The sequence below is a fragment of the Sapajus apella genome, unplaced genomic scaffold (genome assembly GCF_009761245.1).
Source record: "Sapajus apella isolate SASKATOON/1434 unplaced genomic scaffold, GSC_monkey_1.0 scaffold4, whole genome shotgun sequence".
Classification (NCBI taxonomy): domain Eukaryota; kingdom Metazoa; phylum Chordata; class Mammalia; order Primates; family Cebidae; genus Sapajus; species Sapajus apella.
This window is the reverse complement of record NW_022436944.1, coordinates 54,358,250-54,364,659: the sequence shown is the minus strand read 5'-3', so window position 1 is coordinate 54,364,659 and position 6,410 is coordinate 54,358,250. Positions and strand designations below refer to the sequence as shown.

The window sequence follows — 6,410 nt, the reverse complement described above, 5'->3', positions numbered from 1 at the left end:
AATGGAAAGTGGCATAAAGTAGACCAGTCGAAGGCTAGAAAAAAGTAATTATACATTTCCCCAAATGAATTGTATCCAATTAAAGGGATATACACACATATACATATATATGTGTTATGCATATAGAATAGAAGCAGATGTTACATAATAGATATACATACATATACACATACATACACAAACACCTATACATTAGTACATTCTCACACTGCTATGAAGAAATACCCAAGACTGGCTAATTTATAAAGGAAAGAGGTTTAATTGATTCACAGTTCTGCATGGCTGGGGAGCCCTCAGAAAACTAACAATCATGGTGGAAGGGAAAGTAAACACTCCTTCTTCACATGATGGCAAGAGAGAGAAGTTTCTAAGAAGAAGCCTTTTATAAAACCATCAGATCTCATGAGAACTCACTCACTACCACGAGAACAGCATGAGGGTAACTACCCCCATGATTCAAGTACCTCCCACCAGTCCCTCCCATGATACATTGGGATTATGAGTACTACAATTCAAGATGAGATTTGGGTGGGGACACAGCCAAACTATTCTGCCGTGGCTTCTCCCAAATCTCATGTCCTCACATTTCAAAACACAATAATGCCCTTCCAACCAACAGTCCCTCAGAGTCTTAGCTCATTTCAATATTAACTCAAAAGTCCAATGCCTCATCTGAGACAAGGCAAGTCCCTTCTGCCTATGAGCCTATAAAATAAAAAGCAAGTTAGTTAACTTCCTAGGTACAATGGGGGTACAGGATTTGGGTAAATACACCCATTCCAAATGGCAGAAATTGGCCAAAATGCAGGGGCTACAGGGCCAATGAAATTCTGAAGCTCAATAGGGCAGTAATTAAATCTTAAAGTTCCAAAATTATCTCCTTTGATTCCATGCCTCACATCCAGGTCACACTGATGCAAGAGGAGGACGCACACAGCCTTCGGCAGCTGTGCCCCTGTGGCTTTGCAGGGTGCAACCCCCCTTTTGGCTGCTTGCACAGGCTGGCATTGAGTGTCTGTGGCTTCTCCAGGAACATAGTGCAAGTTTTACATGTGTATAACACAAATACATATATATGTATATCTGTTATGCCTATATGTGTATATATGTATAGAAAATATATACATACACATATATAACAGATATGAAAGGAAATAACAGATCGTAACTTTTGGAGCAGTCTAATATTTTGAAATTTCTAAATTACTGAGTTAAATTCATATGCAATCAGTCAAATTAAACAAGCTTTTCCTCCTACTGAACATTTTTTTCCTCCTGGATACTTGAACATTCTCCTCTCCCTTGAGTACTTACCTACTACTTAAAACTGATAAATAGTGCAAAATACAAGAACATAAGTAATTCACAGTTTTAATACAGGTGATTTGGTGAAAAGAATAAACGCCAGAAGGACCAATGAGTTTTTATTTGTTGGTAATTTTAGCAAACTCTGGGACAACCTTCCAACTTTACATTCTTTATATGCTTTATATCCTTTTATCCTTTGTAGCCTGTGAAAGTTACCATTAATTTTGAGCTCCTTATCTGTACCCGTTGTATCTGTTTCACTTCATTAGTTTCAATTATTTTATTTCTGGCTCTCCTCTAGAGACTCCTAGAACATCATCCTCTCCTAATTTCTGTGCTGGCTTCTTTTATAACCAAACTCCAAACATCAAAATTATCAAGTTAGTCCTGGGTGTTCTGTCCTAATGTGTTAGACTGCAAAAATGACCTCGATTCTCAGCAACTTCTGCCATCAGTAGCTGGACTCTACTGGGTTTCAAGTCTGGGCCTCAAGAAGCATTCTAATTTTTTATCCTTTTTTTTTTTTTTTTTTTTTTTGAGATTTCAGCACCATCACCAAATGAACAAGTCCCAGGTAGCCTGCTAGAGGATGCATGACCATGTGGAACACAGATGAGCCATCACAGCTGAGTTGTTTTGCACCTGCCAGCCCTAAACCAATCTCACAGCTGTCTGCAGAAGCATGAATGAGATACGGCCAAGCTCCATTGAGCCTGGCCCAGATAAGCAGAACTGTCTCACAGAGCCCAGGATAATTTGCCAAACCCCAGTATTGTGTGCTCGATAATTTCTAGTTATTCTAAATCACTAAGTTTCAGGGTGACTTGTTAAGTGGTTATAACTACCTAATAAGTACATTTTGTTTTCCTTTTTATTATTATCTATCATAGTGTGTTATTATTTTCTGTGTTTGTTTATTTATTAGCTGTTTTTCTGCAAATGTAGGACAATTACATTATTTGTCTTGTTCTCTGATGTATTCAAAACGGTGACTGGCACATCAAAGGCACTTATTGAAAAGTTACTGAATAAACGAACACATGACTGGATGAATAAATGTCTGCAGGTAAACTTTCCAAAAGTACATTGATAAAAATGAATATTTCTATCAGTTAGATTAATAACTTCTTTGCTCTCTAGAATGACTCAGTAATTTTAATGTATATTATTAAATCATCATTTCTGTTTTTTGTTTTGTTTTTCCGTACTTGCTTTCTACTTCAATTATTTTGCTATGATTTTGATTTGTACATGTCCATTACATTTAAACAGTTTTGGTAAAGTCTTCTTCTCTTAAAAAATTTTTAGCCACAATGATGTATCCACTTTTTTTTTTTTTTTTTTGGAGACAGAATCTTGCTCTGTTGCCCAGTCTGGAGTACAGTAGTGATATCTTGGCTCACTGCAAACTTCACCTCCTGGGTTCAAGAAATCCTCCTGCCTCAGCCTCCTGAGTACCTGAGATCCCACTTAGCTGATTTTTATGTATTTTTCGTAGAGACAGGTTATCATCATGTTGGCCACGCTGGTCTTGAACTCCTGACCTCACGTGATCCACATGCCTCAGTCCCTCAAAGTGCTGGGATTACAGGCGTGAGCCACCATGCTCAGCAATGTATCCACTTTCATATGTTTATTTATTGATTGATATAATATTTATTAACATAGTAAATTCTCAATATAGAAGGTTTATGAATTCACAAATATTTCCACTTTGTAAACTATCTTATCAAAAAATCAAAGAAGTGCTCTTTTGCAGAGCAAAGTTTTAGAGCATGGAGGAAAGAGAAAGACATCATTAAAAATTCTTCATAGACCCATCAAGGATCTTTTAATCTACTTAAATCCAAACACAGAAGATCAGATTCTGATATGACATTATTTCTACATTTTTATAACAACTTTTCACTCACAAATCCAAGGTGACAATGGCATTAAAAATATTTACAGGACAAGATTGGTATGAAATACAAAAATGCGATAAATAGTATTATATTAGAACAGTTATTGTTATTTTCTGTATTTTTCACATGCCCTATTTGGCTATATAATTTTTATAATAAAAAACAGTAAATTAAGAAAGAATTCAAGCTTGCAAAGTATAGTTGGCCATATAAAGTAATTTCTAAAACAAATGTGTGGAAAGGAGACATTCAACTATGATAAAGGAGGTGCTGGATGCAAAGGTTTGTGATGGTCCCCGAAGGAGAGGTAAGGATGAAGACCATCCTTAGCATTTCCCAGCAGTGCTGTCCTTGAAGATAGGAGCCCCTTCCCTCTGCAACCACAGATGCCCACCAAAGCATGTATAACATTTATTAGCCTGGGGTGCCTAGGGAATTTCAGAGTACTTCTGAAAATCTGTACTTAATTCACTTCTACTCTGAGGAAAGTGAGACACACACAAATATCAAAGGACTAATGAATGGTGGCTTCACTGGCAACAGCAGCCATTGTAGGTAACCAAATTGCTTCACTAGCATTCTGTAATCCACGGGCTTAGGAAAAGATTAAGTAACATTTCTTTTTTGAATCCATTTCAAATACTCAACTATGTTTATTTTAATAACTACAGTTATATGCACAAGACTGAAAACAGATCCCATTCATATTGACAGCCCACAAAGAGAACTCTGCATCCTTTCACGAGGTTTTTAGGCAATAAAACCAATATATATATATTTAAAATAGGTGTGTGTCTCATAAGATAAATTTTTTAACTCATTTATTAAATATATTCTGAACATTCAAAATTAGTAATTTATACCTAGAGACAGGAAATAGAAATGCTTACTGTATAGTAATATAAAAATAGAAATCCATCACTATAGTACAATCCTCAAGAAAACACATAATTTGTGCCCAAAGGGGGTACATACACTAAGGTGACTTTGACTTCCTTCCTTGGTCTCTAAATAACATACCTGTCCACATGGGCAGGAACTGGAGGTTAGGCATGTGCCAAATCCCATGGGATCCACCTTAGGGGATCACAGCTGTTGGTTGGTGAGAATTTGATCTCCCTGCAGACAGGATTTACATAGAGCAGACAACTCAGAGTCAACTCTGTGGAGCACAGCTTGTTTAACTGGATATGTGAGTGCACCAAGTGAGCCAGTGCCTTAGAGAACACTCGATTTTCATTAAGAGACTGTTCTTCTGATATTTTCAATTCCATACTCATTGTCTAAAACTTGAGAGTACTTGATATTCTGCTTGAGCAGAATTTCAGTGTTATCATTAGTAAACGCTATCGAAACTGAGAGGATATTCTTCTTTCCCCTCTCAGAAAGACATCTGATAAGTTGCATCTGTTTGAAAATACAACCAGGGAATTGAACCAACCTTGGATTCCCATACCAGGTGGTAAGGGTTGCAGTAACCCAGCCTTTCTATGACTTTTTGGACAGTGGCACTTAAATCCTGAGGACAAGTGTCTCCTCTGTTGATAAGGAACATTGGCAGTGAATGAGCAGAAAAGAGAATGACCACCTCTCTTCTCTTCTCCAGTGTAAAATGGTCCAGCTCTTTCAGAATGTGGTCAGCAAGCAGTACATGAGGAGGCAATGTGTGGGCCACCTGCTGACAGTGCTCCACTTCATTGTAGGCTTCTGTCCCACTTTATTACAGGATCTGTAGATGGCATTTAAGCTGCTGCCTGTGGTACAGCAGCTGTGCTGTGGATGCTGCATTAAAGCAATAGCCCTTTCTAGGCAATCCCTCTGCATCTCTTTATTTGCTTCTTTTGGCAAAGAATGGACATGCTAAAATCCAATAAAGTTCTTGTGAGGGGTTGTGTGGAGGTACAACTCATCCACCAGCTTCACCATGCCTTCTTTCTATTTGGAAATTCTCATCTTGATGGGGGATCCACCTCTATGGTACTGCCCTTGAATCTTGGGGTTTCTGCATTTGGCAATGAATGGGTGTAAACTTATTTTGAACAGGAAGTGTCATGAGGTCTTGGTCCAAAAGAGCCTTAGAAGGAAGCTGTTAATGTGTCCGAGGGCTTCAGGTCCTCCCATGTTTAGCATTAATATTCTAGCTTTTGGCTTCCTCTTTTATATTTGAACTTGAGATTTTGCACCATGGCCATGCTGGGCCGTCTCTGTGACACCTAACTGGCACTTCCATTGCTAACAGGCCCTCACGCTGCTTTATACCAGCCAATGCATTCTTGGGGCAACCTTCACCGAGTCCCAGACTCCTCTCATGGCAGCAACCACAGGTTTCAGCCAAGTCAGGGCCAAGCCAGGATCGCTCCTCACCAGCATCCCAGGACACTTGACTTTGTGCGACCACCCGTGGCCCTCCCAGCACCTATCTGTTTATTTGAATTGCTTCATTCCACTAAATACATAACAATCATAATGTGGTAAATCAGAAAGACATACATATACACACGTGAATGTCCACAGATAGAGAAAATACCTTCTGTATAGATATTCAGCACAGTCTTAGAGTCTTGTAAGTTTCTATAGTTGATCTGTACATTTGCTTCTGTCCTTCCTTGAGACCTGAATGACAAGGTAAATGTAATTCTTATTTTATCACAAAAAGAATGACGATCAGTTTCTTCTTGTTTGCTGGGAATTTATTCTGGTTTTAGAGTTTCGGCTTCTAGTTGATGTGATTTAGAAGAAATCTATGACATTTAATATAGAATATTGAGGATATCTTTTACAATTCATTAGACGTCTTCTGTATGAGGTACAATTAAGGTATTCCATTTACATTAATTGGAATAGTCTCATCACTAAACTTTCTCGGATTGGGCACCTTGTTACCCTGTCCTATGCTTTCCTTCTACGGGGGAGTGGGTTGTATCTTCATTCATAACAATCAGGTACCACTCCGTGCACATTTTTTATCTTAAAATTACTGTTCTAGTCCTATGTCACCTGAAATTCTGTCTTGTTTTTTTTCTCTATGTGTTTATCTGTTCATAATATGTTACCATTATTTTGCCAGGATCAGGAGGCTCAAGAGATGAAAGACTGTATTGCATGTGCAGTGTCCAACTAGACTCTACCATTGCACCCTTGCCAGGCACAAAGACGAGAAATAGGAACCTTCCTTGCAGACTCCAAGGACACTTTTTC

General features: G+C 38.3%; 1 pseudogene; it reads right to left on the bottom strand.

Annotated features, from left to right (window-relative positions):
* Nucleotides 1–4,008: 4,008 nt before the first annotated feature.
* LOC116538106 lies at nt 4,009–5,659 on the bottom strand (annotated as a pseudogene).
* Nucleotides 5,660–6,410: the final 751 nt, after the last annotated feature.